Source organism: Pinus tabuliformis, chromosome X (genome assembly GCF_031772625.1).
Source record: "Pinus tabuliformis cultivar Carrire ecotype Pingquan chromosome X, CPIR1, whole genome shotgun sequence".
In the NCBI taxonomy this organism is placed as follows: Eukaryota; Viridiplantae; Streptophyta; class Pinopsida; order Pinales; family Pinaceae; genus Pinus; species Pinus tabuliformis.
Window position 1 is genome coordinate 693,540,170 of NC_142308.1, and position 22,760 is coordinate 693,562,929.

General features: G+C 37.3%; 1 pseudogene; it reads left to right on the forward strand.

The window, feature by feature from the left end:
• Positions 1–2,044: 2,044 nt before the first annotated feature.
• LOC149141876 (pectinesterase 2-like) lies at positions 2,045–4,204 on the forward strand (annotated as a pseudogene).
• Positions 4,205–22,760: the final 18,556 nt, after the last annotated feature.

Consider the following 22,760-nt stretch of genomic DNA (forward strand, 5'->3'; position numbering starts at 1 on the left):
CACTAGAGTTAGGGATGTGTGTTGTAAGGGAACTGTCAAAATAAAATGAAAATAAACATAAAATATATAAATAAAATATTAAATAACAATGATGTGTCAATAAGGTTCTCAATCTTTAATTGTAACCTTCAGCCTAATGTGTGTGTGTGTGTGTGTATACACATCTAACATAACATTAAATAGGTTATTGCAGTCATCATTCAATCATCTATTTTATTCTTCTACTTTAAATTCTATATGTATACCAATCATCTATCTTCATGATTGATATTCTTTAATGAATGAACAATGTTGATTAGATGTTGATCCTTTCTTAGAGCTGAGTAGGGCAGATTAGATGTTGATCCTTTCTTAGAGTCATTGTATGATGATGAATTGTTTGAACATTTTTAGTCCAATGTTGATTGTTCAATTAGTTATTAGTGCATATTAATGAATTATGTATTGCACATGAACTATATATCTTAATCAAATGAAATTGTAGCATAACAAGGTATATAATCATTAACCTTTAATTCAATCCCACAATTAAAAAGTAAATGGTTGATCAAGTAACCCAAATTAGCAATAAGGATTTTTTTAGCAAGAAATGGTTTATATAATGGGTGTGACTGGTGCTATGGCCATAAAATATACCAATGCTAGGCTAGTATGAGAGAGTATTTTTCCTGAATGTTGCTTTAGGTGCACAATAATAGTTAGGCGGCTGAATGGGTGGTTTCGAGATAGATCTAGGGGAACTTTCAATATACTTAAGGTACATGTAAGTAATGTCCATATGTAGTCTTGTCTAATGTGATATTATTCAAATTGGTACCAATAGGGGTAACTTGGAACTCCAACAAAGAAGGCTTTAAGCTCAATGAGTAACCTCCTAAAGTTATGGGGTTTCCTGTGTGAATGACTCCCAAGCCACAATTTTATTCACCTAATGACATGTATTATTGTTTTATATATATATTTCAGAACACGTCTTTAGCCTATATATCTAAGAGAATTTCTTCATAAAAAAGTGTGTCAAAACCATATACTTGTGCTCTTTGACATAGAGTGTCATCATAATTCATTCCACTGAGACACATAATTTACATGAAACAAATGATAGGTAAATGTCTCAATTAAATGCTCCAAGTGGCCCTTTAATCATTAGAATGTTTGCAAATTTTTACTTGACTAAAACCTTTCATAGAGATCCCATCACTCAGATTCATTTCATCTTGCTGAGCAAAAACACTACTCAACATAATATAGTAACCATTCAAATGGAAGTTGCAATTAAAGAGTCAAACTTTTAATCATCCTAAGCATGCGAATTAAATGTAATTAGAACATCCAATCCCATAAATAAAAATAAAAATGTATCCGTTGCTTAAGTTCAATAAAACAAGATTTAGAGCGATTGTTGTGTACTGCGAAATTTGTTTTAATGCCAAATGATCTTTAGTTGTCTTCCAACCCCAAATATATTTTAAAAATATAGTAAATGTTTAATTCAGTGTTAACATAAAAATATTGCTCAAATCTCTTTACTCTGTGACAATGTTTTACTTTGCTCATTATATTCATAATTATAAACATTAAAATTCAATATTATATTAACAAAACCAGAAAAGTCATATTTATAGTAAATGTAAAACAAAATACTTCATTAAATAATAATAATAATAATCATTAAAAGAACCACAAAACTACATTAAATAATAATTAATTATACTAAATCACAATTAATTATTTTAGAATTATATTAAATCACACACATTTCAAATTTCAGGAGGCTTTAAATGAACGTCGTCAAACATACCTGACTTTTACAAAAAATTTGTTTTCCCGCTGCATTCTGCGTTTCTTGTTCACTGCTCTCATTCTCTGTTTCTTGAATCCTTCCTGCAAAGTTGAGTTGAGTTGAGTTGAGTTTTCTTGTTCATGAATTACAGATCGCTGTTTCTTGAATCCTGAATTACGGATCGCTATTTCTTGAATCCTTCCTGCACACTTCTCTTGTTCCTGAAGGCAGATTTGTGGCAGGTTTAGGGTTTCTTCCACGATGACGCCCGGGAACCAAGATGAGTCCCGGGTGACGAGAAGATGGGTGGTGATGGTTGCCATTGGAATTGTTATATTTGCCTGCCTTCTTATTCCTATTGGTATTGTTATTCTTGGGAACAAGGTTCCATATGCGGCTACAGGAGGAGCCATACCGGCTGGTATACATACCGCCTGCTCTAAAACGCTCCACCCTCAGCTGTGCGTGTCTACGCTGGTCACATATCCAGGTGTTGATCAGCTGGTGGAACCTAAAGATTTTGTTCAAGCCACCATTGAAGCCACCATAGGTCAGGTTTTGCAATCGTACTCTCTAAAGGTTGCAGCCCCTGTTCCTGTTTGGGGAGACGGCGACGGAGGTGTGGCCCAGTAGGATTGCGTGGAGCTGCTCCACGATACACTATATCATCTGAATGCCACGCTGCTCCACATGTCTGATTTGTCTGGTAAGAGACCGTCATTGCTCTTCATTGCCGATGTCAAAACTTGGCTCAGTGCCGCTCTGACAAACCAGGATACATGCCTCGAGGGTTTCCAGGACTTGATTGGAGGCAGCAATGCGACTCTTCAATCCACCAATGACATACTAAAAGAATCCAGAAAGTTCTCTCAATTGATCAGTAATTCCCTCTCCCTCTTCCAAACCCTTTTCAGCAACGCCGGCTTGGAAAATAAGCTTTACCTGGTGAACAGACGAATAAGTCTGCAGTAGTTCCCCAAAACCCTCGACGGATGTTGCCAAAGAAGAATAACGTTGGTTTCAAGAAAGATGAGGGGAATAACGCTGGTCTGGAGCAGGAATTCAAGAAAGATGAGGGGCATAACGCTGGTCTGGATCAGGAATTCTATCACCATTATGGGTTGTTGGATCGATATGACATGAAGGAATTCCCTATGTGGTTATCGGCAACTGATCGTTTACTCCTACAGCTTTCCCCTGCACACTTAAAACCCGATGCTGTCGTAGCGCAGGATGGCAGTGGCAATTATGTAACAATAACCGACGCTGTCAAGGAGGCACCCAAGCATTTAAGAAGTAGAAAATACATAATCTATGTCAAAGCTGGACTGTACCTTGAAACTGTCAAAATTTCTAAACGAAAAACCAACATAATGTTTGTTGGCGATGGCAAGGGAAAGACTGTTGTTGTCTCCAGCAAAAATGTGGAGGGTTCTACTACTTTCAGTTCCGCTACCTTTGGTACTATTCCAAACCTTTCTGTCTGCATTATTTTTGTTTGTTTGATTGTTCAATCCAATTTCTTGAAATACCCTTTCTCTTTCTCTGTACCTGGTTAATTGAAATACCCTTTCTCTTTCTCTTTCTCTGTACCTAGTTAATTGGATTTTCAACATTGTTTCATGACATGTGTGTATGGAGCTAAGGCTGACCAGTGAATTGGTTAATTGGATTTTCAACATTGTTTCATGACATGTGTGTATGGAGCTAAGGCCAATTAACAATGACTGACCAGTGAATGGCTGCATTGCAGCTGTATCCAGTGCAGGATTTGTTGCACGTGACATGACCTTTATGAACAGTGCAGGGCCTGACAAGCATCAAGCTATGGCTCTACGGGTGGGGGCCGATTTTGCAGCGATTTATCTATGCAGTATTATTGGTTACCAAGACACACTTTATGTTCATTCTCTTAGGCAGTTTTACAGAGAATGTGACGTGTTTGGAACAGTAGACTTCATTTTTGGCAATGCGGCCGTGGTTTTACAGGAGTGTAACATTTATGCTCGACAAGGTATGCCCAATCAAATGAATGTAATCACTGCCCAAGGAAGGAATCATCCTTATCAAAATACCGGCATCTCAATACATAATTGTATAGTTACAGCAACAAGTGATCTCCCTCCCTGGATGGCATTCACTTCAACATACCTCGGGAGGCCTTGGAAATTATACTCTCGAACAGTTTACATGCAATCGTTTTTAGGCGACCTCATTCATCCCGCTGGCTGGTTGGAATGGTCGGGAGAATTTGCATTAGAAAGCTTATACTTTGGGGAATACAGGAATTCTGGGCCTGGTGCATTTCTAGATGGGCGCGTAACTTGGCCTGGTTATAGGGTGATTAAAGCCGATGAAGAAGCAAAAGAGTTCAGTGTGCCTATTTTTATCCCTGGTTCTGCAGTGGGATCCCATACATAGAAGGCCTACAAATTTGTTAATTTTTTTATGGCAATAAGGATGTCATATTTTAAATCCTTACTCGACTCTGAAATGCTGAAATGCAATACTGCCAGGAGGGGAGACCAAAAAATCATGTACTTCCTCTCATCTCATGTTAAAATGTAATCTATAACTGTTATATTTATAATCTCTCACATATTATCTGTATGTTGTTTCATTTTTATATTCAAAAATTCAAAGTTTCGAAATTCTTGACATGATGTTGCAATCTCATTTCTACCTCACAAACACTGGTTTCTCTAAACCTTGTTGGGATGATATTGTATGTAGACATTGTCACATGGTTGGTTTATAGTGTTTATGGCTCTACAAGGATTATTTCGATATACACTCTATTATTTCCTTGTGATGTATATTTTTTTTTGGTGATGTTCTATTCAACCCCAAGCTTATGAATTGATTTAATTCTAAGTTTTGTGATGTAATACACTGGGTTTGTGTTCTTGCATTATATATCACCTTTTCTTCTTCGAATAAAGATATCACTGTTTCTTTCTTGGAAACTAAAATGTGTATATACAGGTTTTTCAACAACTCGAATGATTAATTTAATTTTATTAGTGCTCATATAAAATACAAAATTTTGGAATATTCAACAAACACGCTCAAGTTGTCATATGCTAAAAGTTTACAATTAGGTGAACAATGATTTTTAATCCCATAATTACATTAGACTTCGACAAACATTTGCATGCCAAATAAAAGCTCTCCAAGGAAATAAATCGCGCTGAGGTATAGTGAAAGATTTGCATGGTTGATAAAATCACTCCATACCCCAAGGAAACAAAGCACAAACTCTTCAACAGAGAATAGCAATGAAAGGAAGATGGGAGAAGAGTTCCATCTAAAATCAGTAAACTCAGTTCACTCAAATTTGCAAAGGGAAAATTCATTATGTCAATGTCATGAGGAAGTAAAACAAAATTAGTAAAATATGCGCGTGAAGTATCACAATAATATATGCACATTGCAGATTGAGTCAATCACTTACTAGATAGAATTCCCTCCCTTCCAACATTTGCCATGGCTCTGACCTCTAAGTAACTGTGAGCTTGAATTATCAACATGGCCATAAGATTGAGAATGGTCACATCATATATTTTCATGATTTTTTTTCTTTATCCTGAGTCCCATCCCTCTTTTCACATTAATGGGTCCGTGAAATTTATTGAATTTGTAACGTTTAACTCAGATTTGTTCCTGGGTGGTTGTTTGCTAGACCGTAATATTTTAATAGCCTTATGAAGTATATATATATATATATATATATATACACACACACACACACACGTTTTAATGTATGAGCTTGTTGTAAATAGGAGAAAATGTGTTGCAATGAGCAGGTTACCAAATAGAAAATATCAAAAATGTCTGCAAAATTGTTAAGAGTGTACTTTGCATGTCACTAATAATAATTCTTTGTTAAGAACTAAATCTTAAACAATTTCTGGGATGCAAGAGTGGTGGAAACACATATGGGATGTGTGGAAGCAAATTGATTTGAAATGAGTGAGTGTAACATTTTGCAACAATTCCATGGTAATGAAAATGCATCTCCATTTGTACCTTGATTCATATTATACATCCGCTCCATCAAAAATTGCTACAACTACTTTTCATTCTCAATTTGTTGGTTCACATGGTAATCAGGTATAAGGTGGCCATATTTCACAAGTAGAGGAACATAAGAGTGAAGACTCTTTCCATATTTCATTCCTCTTTCATAATCTTCCATGTCAAAATGATGATCAATCATATTGCAATCTTGATAAGCAGTCAAATGACCTAAAAATCCTCACTTAAGTTGAAACATTGGATAGTCATTAGCCTAACATCCAATTTCTTGTTGATATAAGAAGTGATGAGTGCCCAAATACATTGGACGATGTTTTACTTCCTCAAGAAGACCCTAATTTTCAAGGCTTCGATCTAATTGTTGAACACCCTTCTCATAGTTTGTAAACTCTAGTTTTGGATAATATTTCTGTTCAGAATGATCTTGGAACTCCTCTGATCCATGCATTGTCAGATATCAAACCAAAATATTCAGATTATTACACTTTTGAAACATTAATATACCCTGTTGAAGAAGAGAAATTCCAATCCCAAAATCATATCGGTATATCATTCTTCGGTCATTATGAATGTCATGTTCATTTCATTAATCTGTAGCCTCCTCATGATATGCTCTTACATTCACCTCCCTGCCATGTCTAAGACCTTCTCTTGGATGATAGTGGGTGTTCAAATAATATTATAGAGCATAATATGTGTGATCCAACATTATTGCAAGTTGATATGAGTATGCATGCTTTGAATTCTAAGTTTTTTTTGGGTGCAAGTGATTTGTCTCCTTCTGGGTATTTTCATCAATACACTTCCCGTCATTCCATGATAGGCTTGACGAGTCTGCTACACCAACAAGTTATCTCAATCCTTTAGGTTTTTTGCTCGCTAGCATTGGCTACAATCAAGTATAGGGTTCTTATTGAAATTTCCTCACAAAGTTTTCTTCTTCCTCATATGATATGTAGCTTGCATATTTGGGTGATTCCTTCTCCTTCCCTTTATATGTGGCTTTGAAAGCTTCTTCTCTCATATTTGATGGACCCCCTTTTCTCATTTCAAAGGTTGTTAGGATCCCATGGAGTTGTTCGATAGTGAGACTCTTCAAATACTACATTTCTTTAATAGCAAAGACTTTGGAATCTGACTTTAGAGTTAGTGATCTCAAAATATTTTCAACAACAATCACATCTTTTATTTCATCTCCAAGATTTCCATTTGAGTTAACAATCTCGTCCACTCCAAGGAAAAAAGTTATGACGCTTTCATCTTATCGCATTTTAAGTGTCTCATACCGAATTCTAAATGTTTTAAGTTTAACACTTTTTACCTTGGCATCACCTTCATAACTTTGGATAAGATTATCCCACATTGCCTTTGCGGTGTTCAGCTACATGAACTTCACAAATCCAGACTCGGCCAAACTTCCCAAGATGGCATTTACAACCTTTGCATTGGTTTCATATTGTTTCTTCCTTGCAATTGTTAGGACATTCCGACACATAGGATATAGTTAAGTTCAACTTGGTCTAGTATAGAGTTAGGTTAGAGTTAGGTAAAGTGTGTTTCTTTACCGTTGTACATTTTGTAACTTACAATCCGACGGTCACGATATGTAGTGATCCGACGGTTCACTCTCACCTCGGTATTACCGACACTTGATCCGTGGCTTGACACCCGATTGGTCCATGAGTTCTATTTAAAGCGCATGGAGGGTCATTGTTCGGGTAATCCGTGCATGAGAGAAGCTTATGTAAATTTTCATTCTTTGATTAATAAATTGTCTGTACCCACGTTGGGACAGGCCGTGGACTATTTCCCTCCTTGCACTCTGAGGGTTTTAACCACGTCAAAAATACTGGTGTATTGATTTGAGATCTGGTTGTGAGCGGTGTCCTTTTGGTATTCTTTCTGAGGAACTTACCCTGTAAATTCCTACATGGTATCAGAGCTATTTGAGGGCCGCGTCCGTTGGTGATCCAAATCTAAAGCCGGTAGAACTGCATGCGGCTGTCGTTTCCTAGATCTGCTGTTTCTGACTGCTTTCGGGCCGAGAGGACTGCTCTGTTGCGTTCGGAGCATCTGTTTCAGTGAGGAACCCCTTTCGTTTCACGCGAAAAGGTTTCCGGTAGCCCTAGCTGCGTCATTTTTCAGATCGGGAGGTATACAGTGTTTTTTTTGCAGTTTACTGTCATTTTCTCTCTGCTTATTTCGGTTTCGGTTTATTTAGCCTTTTTTTTTCCGGATCTATACCTTTCATTTCTGCGTATGCTCTTTGCCCTGCGACTCTGTGCGATCTGGGCAAATCAGAAACAGAAAGAAAGGATTTTTCTCATGCGTATGCTCTTTTCCCTGCACCTTAGTGTGATCTCGGAAAATCAGAAACATTGAGAAAAATATTTAGTTTTTCGGCTAAAAGCTAACTTTGAGATTTTTTTTTAAATTTCTAGTTTTTTGGCTAAAGCTAACTTCGAGCCGTAAGGTTCGTTTTTCTTTGGATATTCGTGTTGGGTTTTGTGTTTTGTGTTTTGTAGGGGAAAAGAGTCTTCCCAAGGCAAGCACGCAAATCGAGGCCCCCCCCCCCCCCCCCCCCCTCTCTCTCTCTCTCTCTCTCTCTCTCTCTCTCTCTCAAATATTTTGTATAGATCAATTGGTTCAAAGACCTTTTAAGAGAGTAGAGGTCTTGGGTTCAAGTCTCCATTTTGTGGGGGCGGATTTTTTCATTCCCGCACATTCGCGCACTTTGCCGGCAACGTCAACAATTTTTTTTTCAAAAAGCCATAACTTCTTCATCCGGAAGCCTTTTTCAGAGCCGTTTTTTTTAAACCGCCTATTTTTTCGAGATCTATCCATTGGACCACTTACTTTCAGCATCTTCAGCTTCAGTTGTTTTTCAAAAAATGGAAAGTCCATGCCAAGTCATTCTTGACAGCACTAACTACTTCCAATGGGTAGCCTACATGGGAGATTTACTTAGAAGTAAAGGTCTCTTCAGAATAGCCACAGACCAAGAGAAGAAACCCAAAGATGAAGACAAGGCCGAAAAATGGGAAAATCGACAAGATCAAGCACGTGGTTTGATAGGAATGTCTGTTTCTCCTGATCTTAGATTCCACATTGCAGAAATTGAAACTCCTCATGAAGCATTAGAAAAACTTGCTAAAGTTTTTGGGATTAAAAATGAAATTAGAGCCCATCAACTTGAGAATGAGTTGCTTACTTTGGATCCTAATAATTTTTCTTGCATTGAAGATTTCTTGTCCAAATTCAAGACCCTTAGATATCTCTTGGAAGGTGTTAAAGTTAAGAAAGAAGATGGTAACCTTATTTATTCCATCCTTACTAAGTTGGGACCAGCCTACTCTGTATTTGTTTCCACTTTCCATTCTACCAGGGAAGCTTTCATTTGTCAAGGCAAAGACTACAAGCCCCCTTCCTTTGACTCCTTTTGTGATTCCTTAATAAGAGAACAAGAAAAACTCTTACACCTTGGTCTTCTTAATCTTGGAAACTCTTCCTCGAAAGCGTTAGCCGCCCAGCAGCAACCAAATTCAAAGAATCCTAAGAAGTCTTATCCTCAAAGGAATGGTCCTAAACCAACTCAGCCTCAAGATGAAAGATCATTTCAGCAATATGACAAGACCAATAAAAACAAATGGAAGAAGACTGACAGACATTGTAACTTTTGTAATCGAGATGGCCACTTAGAATCTAAATGCTTTAAGAAGATGGAAGCCTTGGAAGCCGCAATGAAGAAACATAACATCCATCTGGAGCCTACTTCAACTTCAACTTCCGGAACGGCATTTTCTGCATGTCATCGTCAATCATCTCAGTCTGGTTATGCATTAAATGTATCTTCTTCTTCTTCTCATTCTCATGAGTGGCTCATTGATTCTGGAGCCTCTTGTCACATGGCCAAAAACCAAGCCATGTTTTCTTCTTTAAATGATTGTAACACCAAAAATATATATGTTGGTGATGATAGATCTCTTAATGTTGTAGGGACTGGAACTGTTCATCTAGACAATGGTCAGTTCAATGATGTATTATGTGTTCCAAACTTATCCTGCAACCTTCTATCTGTCTATCAGATAACTCATTCAGGTGAAGGTAAAATTGTTGAATTTTCACCTCATGATGTTGTAATCAAGGATCTAAAAGATCCTAAACAGATTCTAGCTACTGGTCTTGCTGATGATTCCAAAAGGTTGTATAAGTTTCACAACTTTGGGTCATCCCATCTTCCCTCAGTATTTGTTGCTCATAATGATGAAGTGAGCAAACTTTGGCATGAGCGGTATGGTCACTTAAACTATCGCTCCCTTCAGCATCTATGTAAAGAAAACATGGTGACAGGTCTTCCTATGGTATCTTGCAAAGATGGTGTTTGTTCCGGATGTGTACTCGGAAAACATCATCGGGACAGTTTTGACAAACGTGCCTCTTGGCACGCCTCAGCCCCTTTACAGCTTGTGCACAGTGATTTATGTGGTCCTCTTCCTGTTGCTTCATTCTCTGGCTGCAAGTACTTCTTAACTTTCATTGATGATTTCTCCAGACGCACTTGGGTATACTTCTTAAAACTCAAGAGCGAAGTATTTACCACCTTTTTGGCCTTCAAAGCATTCGTTGAAAAACAATCTGGACATCAAATTCTTAAGCTAAGAACTGATAATGGTGGAGAATATGTTAAAAATGCATTCATCAACTTTTGCACCGAAAATGGAATTCAAATGCAACATACTGTTCCATACACTCCACAACAAAATGGTGTAGCTGAAAGGAAAAATCGCACCTTAAAGGAAATGGCTAATTGTATGCTGCAATCTAAAGGACTCAGTCTTAGTTTTTGGGCCGAAGCAATTAATTGTGCAAATTATATAATCAATCGCACTCCTACTAAGGTTCTAGAGAATATCACTCCAGAAGAAGCCTGGAGTTCCATTAAACCAGATGTAAGTCACTTTCGTGTGTTTGGAAGTGAAGCATGGGCCCATATTCCAGATGAAAAGCATAAAGCCTTAGAACCTAAGAGTGAGAAATGTACTTTTGTTGGATATTCTGAAGATGTAAAAGGCTATAGACTTATTCCATTTAAGTCCAAAAATGTTATCATTAGAAGAGATGTAAAATTTGATGAAAATAAATCGGCCTGCGAGCCTAGTCCGGCGGATGTGCCACCTCTTCCTATCTCTTCTATCTTTGAAAACATTTCTTCTTCTGATGATGAAAGCGAGGATGATAATCCTTCCCCACCTTCTCAGGATCCTCAACTTCCAAGATGGGTCCGTGCTACTCGGGATGCAGCAGGTGATCTTGCCGGTGATCCTACAGATCAGCGACGTACACGTTCTCAGTTTGAAAGAGCCTCTTCTTTACTGGCTCAAGCTCCAGTAAATCATGATCCTGACACTTTTGCAGAAGCTTCAGGCCATCCACATTGGGAAACAGCTATGAATGAAGAATATCATTCATTGATGACAAATGATACATGGGATCTTGTTCCTCTACCAAAGGGACGCAAACTTGTTAGATGCAAATGGGTTTACAGAACCAAGTATGGACCAGATGGGAAAGTTGATAAACATAAAGCTCGTCTAGTTGCTAAGGGCTTTTCACAGGTTGAAGGCATTGACTACACTGAAACCTTCTCTCCAGTTGCCAAAATGAACTCTATCCGCCTTGTTCTTTCCCTTGCTGCCTCTTTAAAATGGGAAGTCCATCAAATGGATGTTAAATCTGCCTTCTTGCATGGGGACTTGCAGGAAGAAATCTATATGGAACAACCCATTGGCTTCATACAAACAGACTCCAGCCTCGTTTGTCGACTTAAGAAATCCCTTTATGGCCTCAAGCAAGCTCCTCGAGCTTGGTATGCCAAAATGGATAGCTTTCTTTTAGAATCTGGCTTTTCTAGGTGTCATTCTGACAATACTGTCTACACCAAGAAAGTGGGCAACTCTCTCATCATCCTTGTTCTTTATGTTGATGATCTTATTCTTACTGGTAGTGATCCCAACCTTATAAACCATGTGAAGTCCAGCCTTAAAAAGAAATTTGAAATGACAGACTTAGGACACTTACACTATTTTCTCGGTCTTCAAGTCTTGCAATCCCAAGAGGGTATTTTCCTTTCCCAGTCCAAGTATGCTTGTGATATTCTTCGTCATTTTCACATGGAAGACTGTAAGCCAGCCACTTCTCCCTTTCAGTCTGGAGTCAAACTTTCAGTCTCTTGTACTTCTCCTGAAGTTGATGCTACCTTATACCGTCAACTTGTCGGAAAACTCTTGTATTTAACCCATACTCGTCCTGATCTTTCCTTTGTTGTTGGCCTTGTTGCTCGTTTTATGCAAAACCCCCGTGAAAGTCATTGGAAAGCAGCTAAAAGAATACTTCGTTATGTTCGAGGTACAGTACAGTTTGGGATTCATTACAGTGCCAAAGCAGCTCCTCTGTTAGTTGGTTTCACTGATTCTGATTGGGCTGGTGACCTTGATGATCGGAAGTCTACTGCCGGTTATGTCTTCACTCTTGGTTCAGGACCTATTACATGGGCTTGTAAGAAACAGGCTGCCATTTCTCTTTCGTCAGCAGAAGCAGAGTATCGTGGTGCCGTGGAAGCTAGTAAGGAAGCCTTGTGGCTTCGTCAGATCCTATCAGAGTTTGGCTTTGAGCAGCAGCATCCAACCACACTTTGGTGTGATAATCAAAGTGCCATTCAGCTATGCAAAGATCCAGTCCAGCATCAGCGCAGCAAACACATTGAACTACACATGCACTTCATCAGAAAGCTCATTCATGACCATGTTCTTGAAGTGCAATATTGTCCAACAGATGATCAGGTTGCAGACATCTTCACAAAGGCTCTCACAGAGGCGAAGTTCACTAAACTTCGATATATGCTTGGAGTTCAGGAAGTTGTCACTAAGGGGGGATAGGCTCTAGTGCCTCCTTCCTTCTCCTATTGTGTCATATTTGTAAATCCTTCAATCCTATCCCAAGTTGTTCTTAAGGGGGGATGTTAGGATATTCCGACACATAGGATATAGTTAAGTTCAACTTGGTCTAGTATAGAGTTAGGTTAGAGTTAGGTAAAGTGTGTTTCTTTACCGTTGTACATTTTGTAACTTACAATCCGACGGTCACGATATGTAGTGATCCGACGGTTCACTCTCACCTCGGTATTACCGACACTTGATCCGTGGCTTGACACCCGATTGGTCCATGAGTTCTATTTAAAGCGCATGGAGGGTCATTGTTCGGGTAATCCGTGCATGAGAGAAGCTTATGTAAATTTTCATTCTTTGATTAATAAATTGTCTGTACCCACGTTGGGACAGGCCGTGGACTGTTTCCCTCCTTGCACTCTGAGGGTTTTAACCACGTCAAAAATACTGGTGTATTGATTTGAGATCTGGTTGTGAGCAGTGTCCTTTTGGTATTCTTTCTGAGGAACTTACCCTGTAAATTCCTACAGCAATATCTATGGGAATAGAGGCTGGATATTGATATCCACCTTCAACAGTTGCCCATACATCTGCTCCAAGTGCCTACCAAAATGCCTTGATTCTCACTTTCCAAAAGAAAAAGTTAGTTCAATTAAATAAAGGTGGTTTGATACAAAATACTCCTCCTTGACTACACATCTTGACAAATCTCATTTTGAACGATCAAGCTTGTACTGAGGGACCTGCTCTGATACAAATTGTTAGGAAAAATACTTGGGGGGGGGGGTGAATCATTATTTTAAACTAATTTCAACTTTTTATTTCTTATTCTGATTTTTTTACGTTACTGCCCTTAAAGAAACCAACGTATGTACATGACTTTGAAGAATACAAACAATGTATATCCAAATAAATAATTTATCAATTAGTTCATTAACTATTCGTACTTAACGGGATAATTATTACTTCATTATAATTCATTAAGAAGAAACCATGAGCCGTGAAGAACACACAAGAAACATATCAACACACAAGAATATCATGATTTTAGGTGGAAACCCAATGTGGGAGAAAACCACCAGTGTCTTCGTCTTTATCTTCTTCTTTTATTATAAAGGAAAACATATTATAATCTTGTATTCGCGCAAAATCATACCAGTACACAAGCACCGACCTACAGAAGGCTACAACCTTCTCTCATTCTCTAGCATCCACTGGAAGGGAGATCCAACCCCTGATCTCATTTACCGGCTCCTAACGGAAGGGATCTCCTACCCCATGTACAAATTATTCAACTACTACTAGAAGGAAGCTTCGACTTCCCCACTGAAGGCTCCAACCCTCAACACCTTTGTGGACCAAGTTTCACAATATTTCATACTGGATCCGACTGGGTCAAAACATCAAACTATAGGCCACATTTCATCATATTTTTAGACTAGACCCACTTCCATCATTAATATAAAATAAAATAACAACTTTGAAACCAGTCACTGAATCAAATCATCTCAATCATCAAATCAATCAATAAATCTTAGCAAGAGAATACCAATCACATCACATCAATGCACAACCACTAATAAATATACCAGACCATATATTGTTCTTCACCGAAATCAAATGTTGTCACTCCAAACCCTGATTAAACATATGTCTGAATGTATACAATATTCTTCTGAATCATACCCGCATATGTACGCACTTCCCTTGAAGAAGACCTGCGTACAGATCTCAAATAACTGACACCTGAATCTAAATTACTGTCACATTGAATCCATCATGGATTACTGAATAATATACAAATCATACATAGTGGCATCATCACTAATCAACATTCCATTTCATAACCAAATCAACCCAACCAGTATTTTCAATCACATATTATTATGAGTGAGACATCATCGATAGACAGTAGCAAACATAATAGAACTGATCAAACATCATCAACAACCCATATTGGAAAACCCTAGCATGTATACAGGAATTTTACAGAGAACATCTGTGTACGTATGTGCTTACCATTCTTAACACCCGCGTACAAATTCTGAACTTTCACAGAATATATACAAAACTACTTAGAAAATGATCCAAGTATGGACGCGAACTTTCATATGTGCATCAACGTATAGATCTAAAATCAATGACTCAAACCTTTGCTACAACCACAACACATATTGCGCATACTTCACTTTCACATATCCACTTCAGAGCATTATTATCACACACATCTATCATTGTTATCTATAATCACAAAAAAGGTCAAGCAAGCATATTCATTACTATTCTTTTAGATCTATTAGATATGAGCCTCTTCCATGCTCCTTGGTGCACCCCTATTTCAAATCAGATTATACATTAATAACCCATAATTTGCACTTATGACACTTTGATCTCCATCTCCTTATATATGTTTTTGCTTAGCCAATATCTTAGGTAAATACATTGGTTATGTTGTAAGTATTATTTGATGGGATCAAATATCCATTGTCGCTTCCAAATACTATGGGACAATACCATGGTAAAGACCCCTGGTATTCATAATATGGCGGTGTGGATTTTGTATGTGACTTCTCTTCACCATAATTGCGTATGTCATCATGGGCCAGAAGATATTTCGAGTGCGATTTATGCTTAAATATCTGTTATAGTTTCCTCTTTGATTTCCTCCATGAGACCAAATCATAGTGATGTCATGGAAATTGCTTTTAAGAGCATATTCTGCCAAGAGTGCATCTGTTCTGCTTTTTGTGTAGACCATATCATGGATCCATCAGTTGTCTTTAGGGTACACACTCTAATGGTCCGAAGCACACACAAGGGTTGTCCAGCAAATTAAGGCCAAGGTAAAAACACTCCCTATTCTGTATGTAGCTGATGATAATGCTTTTAAAATTGTTGAGTTAGATGCCAACGATATTGGATGGGGAGGCATCCTTAAGCAAAGAAAGGATGGGATTGAACAGATTGTTCAGTTCACCTCAGGGACTTGGAACCCTGCGGTACAAAATTATTCCACCATAGAAAAAGAAGTCAAAGTTGCGTGGAATTGTATAGATAAGTTCGAATTTCATCTAGTAAACAAGAAGTTTCTACTATGAACCGACGCCTCGGCTTTGAAAAAGGCATTAACCAAAGATATTAAAAAGCATGGAGAAGCTAAGTTTTCCAGATGGCAGACCCTCTTTGCTAACTTTGATTTTGAAGTTCAGCACATCAAAGGAGTAGAAAATTGTTTACCATATTTCCTTAGCAGGGAATACATCCAGCAACAAGAACATGTGCTGCTAATTGTTACAGAATGGGATCAAAGTCAAAAACAGGGAATTCTGAGAACAATCCCAGAAAACAAGAGTTGGTCCGAATATAAAGAAAATTGGAAACCAACCTGGAAATTAAGAAATACTAAAGTATTAGATGCAAACCTGCAAGCACATACTGATATTTTTCACCTACTACCAGAATGAAGAGTGTACCCTAAAGGCAACAGATGGATCCATGATATGGGCTACACAAAAAGCAGAACAGATGCACTCTTGGCAGAAGATGCCCTTAAAAGCGATTTCCATGACATCACTATGATTTGGTCTCATGGAGGAAATCAAAGAGGAAACTATAACAGAGATTTCAGCATAAATCACACTCGAAATATCTTCTGGCCCATGAAGACACATGATGCAGCCTTATGGCCTGGAGGTGATTCTAAGCTTATTTTCCCCGATACAATCTATGATCTTGCAGGCTATAAAAGACTTTGGTGGGGTTTTCTAAATATTGATGGAAAGGATGAAACCCACTATATCAAATTAAAATTTGGAACAACTGGAATCATGCAAAGGAAATAATAGTGCGATTGGCTACAAACTTGGTGGACAGATTATGGAGTCAATAAAACTGCTTTTGACCCGGTATACCATGAATCTATACACTCGATTTAAATGCGACATTTGTTTTCAGCATAGCATCCCCGACTGTTTTCACTCTCCCTACAACAATGTTAAAGAAATGCTACAGATTTCAGATAACGAAACCTTAAGAGAATATATGACTAGACATTATGAGTGGCTTTTTTTGTCCAAGATCAAGCATCAAATTGTTTTAAATAAATCCATGATTGTTAGAAGAATATTTACCAAAGCATGGGATGAAAATTTGTACAAAAAGTTTTGGTTTCCCGAAATCACTGTTTTTTAAAAAAGGGTTCTCGTGGGCTTGTCCTTAAAGCCTCCACTTTGTAAACACGATGTCTAGTCACAAGGACTAGAGGAGGGGCGGTGCGCTGTCTCTCGGTGAGGTTCCCGACCAGTTTTCTCGCGGGCTTTTCTGTACAAAAGCATCCACTATGTAAATATCTGGTCAGAATAATTTCCGTGGGATTTGATAAATCATCCACAGTGTATTTATGTACAAGTATTCTTCATTCATGAGACTTGGAGCACTTCTCCGAATTTTGGTGTGCTTTGAGCCACATCTCCATGACTGACAGAATATTGGTACAAAAGTTTGTCGGCCCAATCACTGAATGCTTGTACCCTCCTTTTTCTATAAAAGAAAGGGGTAAGGCTCATTCAGGGCATTCAAAGTTTGAGAGTCTTAGAGTCATAGAGATTTGAGAAGCCTGTGTAATAGTGTGCTCGGCATTGGTAAGAATCTAAAGTGGCCGTACCTTGTAGAGTTTAAAGTCTTGAGTCTATATATGTCTTGAGTCTGTATATTCTGAGACAGAGTCTGTGTTTTACCAGGAAGCCTTCGGTAACGCTCTCTCTCCTATGAGAAGCTAAAAGTCCGATAAATGCAAACACAGTCGATCTTTGGAAGGCATACATTGTAACCAATTCCATTTTCTGAAATAATATGAAAAGAGTGTTGGTGTTCATTCTGCATTTGAGTACTTTTGTGCTTGAGTAAATGTCTGTTGTGTAGTAGTTGTTTTCAAATTATCTTTGCCTTGAAGTTCGCCAAAATTTCGCCAAAGGATAGAAGGGACGCCAGACCGTTAAAAGGCGAGGAAGCCGTGTGAAAGTTCGACACAGCGAGAAATATCCAAGTAGGTTCGTGTATGGGTTCATGTTGGGTTCATGTAAAGGAAGATAGTTGAAGGAAATCGAAGAGACGCAGCAAGGCCAATGGACGAGCAAGCTTGTGTGAGAAGCACCTGCTTAAAATTGGTAAACATGGAAAAATCGAATGCTATATTATCTTTCAAAACATAGTCAAGATTTCAAGACATGGCTGGGTATTGATATAGGATTATTTTATCCTACTCATGTAATTTATATATGTTTTATATTTTAGACAATATTTTGGAATTTTCATTTTATAGCTTATCCATCTAAACAATAATTTTGAATTCGGTGAAGAAAATGTTAATGTTCATATTTGTGTGATTATATTAACTATAATAAGTGTTGGCAATGCCAATTATCAATATGCAAACAACTAAGATGGAGAGGTTGCATTCATGAAACGTTCCCTATTTAGCTCTCTTGGAGTTAGAAATAGAACTAGGACCATGAATCTTACTCTACAAATGAAAGAAAACAAGGCTCCTTGTGCTTCCTTCATCTCCTCTAAAATTTCAGCAACAAAATCTTGCATATAACATCATATATGGACTTGTGCAATAGAAAGCTTAAGAAAGTATGCATGTCTCCCTCTTTTGCAACTCAAATTGGGTAACACAAGAGTTTAAAAAATAGAGGCTTGTATTTGCAGTGTACTCAACCAGGAAGGGGAGATTGAAGGGACGTATAACAATCGACAATTGTGCTTGCAAAAGAGATGAAGTCTAGAAAGTAAATTTCCAAGTTGAGAGTGTTTGAGGAAGCTGAAATGATATGTAGAATTTATGAAGTTTAGAATAACGAGAATCTGTGAATTTTTATTCACTACAATCAATATTTGAGTTCTATTTTTATAATATTTTCGTTACCGAATAATGGTAGTTTTCGTTCATTACAGTGAAAATATTTGGATGATAGAACAAATATATGTGAAGGAAACATAGAGAAGACATCAATTAATTATATCTATCCTAGAACGATGGTATTTGGGCCTTTTTGGCACCTAAAATCATAATACTACACATTTAATCTTTGTTACTACTTCCTCTGTTATGTGCTAGACTTGCGAGAAAAACATAATGGAGGAAATATGAAACAGTATAGCTCGAAACACAAAAATATCACATTAATTGATACAAGATGAAAATATATTTTATGATTCGAAAGAAAAATATAATGTTCTCTTGCCTCTTTGAGGGGAAACCTCCAATAGAGCAGAGCTTGATTACAATAAAACTTGATGATTCTTCCCTTGCTATCTAAGACTATTTATAACTTTATGACATCCAAAATCCTAATTACTAGTGGTCCCTTCCATAAAACGGGTTAGCCACTTTATTAATTAACTATGGCCCATTTATAACAATTTTGGTCCCTTTTCTATAATGTGAGTCAACCACTTATAATTATTATTATTGCGGATAACCGCTTACAAGCTTTATTTGTCAGCTAACTAACTAACGAAAACTTTGACAAGGCCCCTTGGGATTATTACATAAATAAAGGGGTTAGGGTTGGACCCTAACATACCCTGCCCCATAAAAGCACCTTGTCCTCAAGGTTGAAGCTGTGGAAACTACTGAAGAATAGTGGTTCGTTCCCTTGTCGAATCTTCTGGAGATGTGTCTTTCCACTTAATGAGGACTTCCTTGATCATGCTACCACAAAGATGTATTTCACGAGTATCGAGAACCTGTTCAGGTCGTGAACTTTCCTCATCCAATTATGGAATACTTGTTTGGACCTTGCAATTGTTCCCCACAACTTTCTTGAGGCAAGATACACGGAAGAGTTTGTGGATTTTTGAATTAGTTGGCAAGGCCTGTTTGCAAGCAACTACTCCTATACGTTTAAGCACCTGATAAATCCCATAGAATTTTGGTGGTAGTTTCTGGTAGCCCTTTTATTTTTGAGAGGGCTGCTTATAAGGTTGGAGTCGCAAGAAAACCTGGTCACCTACTTGCAATGACCGCTCTGAATGATGTTCATAGGATTGTTGCTTCATTATATTCTGATCTTGAAGTAGATTATATTTGAGATGAGCGATCATGGTGACACGGTTCTACAGGATCTGATCAATTTCCTATACTGTGGAAGATCCAGGGATATAAGAAGATTGTGAAGGCGGGAGTTGTCCATACACTACCTCATATGGCATCATCTTGTTGGCTTCATAATAGCTAGTATTATACCACCATTCAGCTAAAGTTAACCATTGTACTCATTAATGTTACTTGTCTAAAATGAAGCATCACAGATAGGTCTCCAAACATTTTTTGATTGCTTTTGTTTGACCATTGGTTTGGGGATGATAAGTTGTACTCAGTTGGAGTTGTGTGCCCTGTAGCTTGAAATGTTCCTACCAAAATTTTTTGTTGAAATTTGGGTCTCGATCAGACACAATGGAAGTTGGCATGCAATCCAGTTTGAAAATTTGGTTCATGAGAACTTGAGCTACCAATTTTGGGGTAAATGGGAGTGGTAGATTGAAAAAATGAGAATATTTGAAAAGTTCGTCGACAACTGCCATGATCACTGATTTGTTGCATGGATTTGGGAGACCTGTAATGAAATCCATGGAGACATATGTCCAGATGAAACTAGGGAGTGGAAAAGGTTGTAGGGTTCCTAATAGCTTGATCATTTCCCCTTCGCTGGCATACATCACACTCAACTACGAAAGTAAGAATGCCATTCTTCATGTCGGTCTAAAAGAAAGATCAGTGGGCTCATACATAAGTTTTCTAAAATCCTAAATTTCCTACAACCAAAGGGGATTCCAACTAATCCAAGATGCATGAGCTGGATTTATATTAATAAGCCCTACTGGTGAAAAAACTATGCTAGCATGTAGGCTAGAATTTGAATGTACTAATAATATTGCAGAGTATGAAGCATTAGTGCAAGGATTGTATAAAGAAATAAATCTTGGCGTTGAATATCTTCAAATCTTTGGTGATTTTGAAATCGTTATAAAACAAGTCAAAAACAATATCCATTGTGTTTTAAATCACCTTAGACATTATCAATCCTTAATTCAAAATCTTACTTCACATTTTGTAGCATTCAATATTTCTCCAATACCAAGAATACATAACGTCAATGCTGATATTTTGGCCAATGTTGTATCTAAATTAATCCCACCTAAAGATTTTAGTCCAGACAGAATTTATATAGAGTTGATTTTTCGCCCATCCATTCCCGATAATGTTACCAATTGGCGAGTAATCAATGATGATGGGGATATCCTATAGTTTTTAACATTCGAAGAATCCTATCTTGACCAAGTAATTGATGAGGATGAACATGATTCTCAATTGAATAAATCAAAGAAAAAAATGCTCTGCCAAAACCTGTAGTTAAGCTTGAGGATGTTTATGATCCTAAAGACATTTAAAATGGTCAACAACTGCAAACTTCAAAGTTCAACTTTGAGATTTGAATTAGTTAACATAGGACATGATATAAATCCTATAATATTAACTTAGGTCTTGGTCTCTCATCTGAGGAAAGAAATGCATTTGTTTGTCTATTAAATAAATATAAATATATCTTTGCTTGGAATTATCAAGATCTGAAAACTTATGATGCCCCCATCATTCAACACATTATCCCAATGGGACCAGATGTTAAACCCATTCAACAAAAACATAGGAAGATACAAACGAATTTGGAAACTCAGATTAAAAACAAGTTGAATAAACTTTTAAAAGCCAAAATCATATTTCGAGTGAGACATTCCAAATGGGTTTCCAATCTTGTACAGGTTAGAAAAAGGAGTGGTGATATTCACATTTGTTAGGAATTTAAATAAGGCATGTCAAAGGGACAATTTTCCCATCCCGTCAATGGAACAAGTTCCGCAATCAGTTGCTCATTCTGAATTAATGTCTTTTTTAGATGGATTTCTAGGATACAATCAGATCCTTGTTCATCCAGAAGACCGATTAAAAACTATGTTTAGAACAAAGTGGGGAACATATGCATATCAGAAAATGCCTCTTGTATTAATGAATGCAGTAGCTATGTTCCAGAGAGTGATGGACATTTCTTTCAAGGGGTTGATTAATAAAAATGTTGTGGTATATCTAGATGATATTACCATATATTCAAAGAAGAGAAATAATCATTTACATGACTTAAAGCAGACCTTTGAAAGATGCAGAAGGTATGGAATTTATCTAAACCCCAAGAAATCAATTTTTGCTCTTAGTGAAGGTAAACTCCTTGGTTTTATTGTATCCAAACATGGAATTTGTATTGATCCAGAAAGAATTAAAACAATTTTAGAAATTCCATTACAACATACCAAAAAATCAATGTAATCTTTTCTTGGCCAAATCAATTTTGTTAAGAGATTTGTCCCCGGATTTTCTCAAATTGTCCTACCATTACAAACAATGATAAAAAAATATTCGCTTTTTAAATGGGGTGATCATGAAAGAGAAGCATTTAAAGAAATCAAACAAGTTGTAGTTGATACCCCTTCTCTATCAACTCCCAAATTTTTCTGATCAATTTATTTTATATACTTTTGCCTCTGAATTATCATATGCAACAGTCTTAACACCAACCAAATGAATAGAAAATCGAAGCTCCTATTTCATTTTTAGCTCAAATTTTCAAGGAGCTAAATTAAATTATTAAGGAGTAGAAAAGCAATCCTTTGTAGTTTACAAAGCTATCAAATCATCATGGCCATCACGCTAATGCTAGATTAAGAGAAACCCTACAGTAATGTAAAGAGTTTGCTCCAAGCTTGTCCGTCACTTGAAACTAATTCAATAATAAAATATCTAACATTATGAGGCTTTTAGGTTTGTTACATAGCTCTGGTTCACAAGTATTTTACCATGCTTGGGTAGAAAACACCCACAAAAACATATGAAGTCAATAAATCTAGTTAAGTGGAAGGACAAGCACAATCAACACAGA